The following is a 1,030-nucleotide window of genomic DNA, read 5'->3' on the forward strand; positions in this document are numbered from 1 at the left end:
AATGGGCACTTAGGCTGTTTCCAAATCTTAGCTAATGTAAATTGTGCTGCTATGAACACAGGGTTGCATATATTCTTTCTCATGAGTGCTTCTGAATTCTTGGGAATATATTCCTAGAAGTGGAATCACTGGATCAAATGGGAGTTCCATTTTTAATTTTTTGAGGAAACTCCAAACTGTTTTCCACAGTGGCTGCTCCAGTCTGCATTCCCACCAGCAGTGCATGAGGGTTCCCTTTTCTCCACATCCTCGAAAAAATATAGAACACTCACGAATTTCTGTGTCATCCTTGCTAATCTTCTCTGCATTGTTCCAATTTTAGTATATGTGCTGCCGAAGTGACCACCAGAGCTCCATATTTTAATTAAACAGTGCTTTCAGGAACTCAACAAGCACATCTTTAGCAACACTTATGAATTACAAACTTCAAAGATTATAAAAACAGCTAAGAGATGTTTCTCCTTTCAGTTCAGTAGGAAAGGGAGACATGAAAGCCCCTGGTATACTGTGAGGCAGGAGAAGCACAGACGCATTGCAAGCAGATGGTAGGGACTTCTAAAGCAGGAAAGACGTCACCCCGGAAGGTGGAATTGGAGCTGACCTTTAAAAATGACAAAGGTTTTGTGTGGCACATATGGCTCAGTGGTTGAGGGTCAACCCATGAACCAAATGGTCACTGGTTCAATTCCCAATCAGGGCACATGCCCGGGTTGTGGGCCTGATCCCCAGCAGGGCGAGTGCAGGAGGCAGCCAAGTGATGGTGTTTCTTCCAGAAAATTGTGGGTAGGCTGAGTGACACTGGCAATCTGTGGGGCTGGGATGGGAAAGCGGGGGTCTGTGCTATGAGGCTGGAACAATAGGTATGAAGCTTAGATTCCAGGCTCAGGTCAGAGCCTTAAGGGAAACTGGAGGCTTTTAAAGGCACTTATCAATGGGGTTGATATGGTCAGCAGTGTGACCATTCATTTGTTCATTCATTCACTCACTCATTCATTCATTCATTCACTTAACAAGTATTGACTGAGATCCT

At 44.3% G+C, this 1,030-nt stretch overlaps 1 pseudogene; it reads right to left on the minus strand.

Moving 5' to 3' along the window:
• Positions 1-252: 252 nt before the first annotated feature.
• Positions 253-346, minus strand: LOC139015869 (U6 spliceosomal RNA; annotated as a pseudogene).
• Between the last annotated feature and the right edge of the window lie 684 nt (positions 347-1,030).

This window comes from Myotis yumanensis, unplaced genomic scaffold (assembly GCF_028538775.1).
Source record: "Myotis yumanensis isolate MYYU_CA2020_CCGP unplaced genomic scaffold, mMyoYum1.0.hap1 SCAF_8, whole genome shotgun sequence".
NCBI lineage: Eukaryota > Metazoa > Chordata > Mammalia > Chiroptera > Vespertilionidae > Myotis > Myotis yumanensis.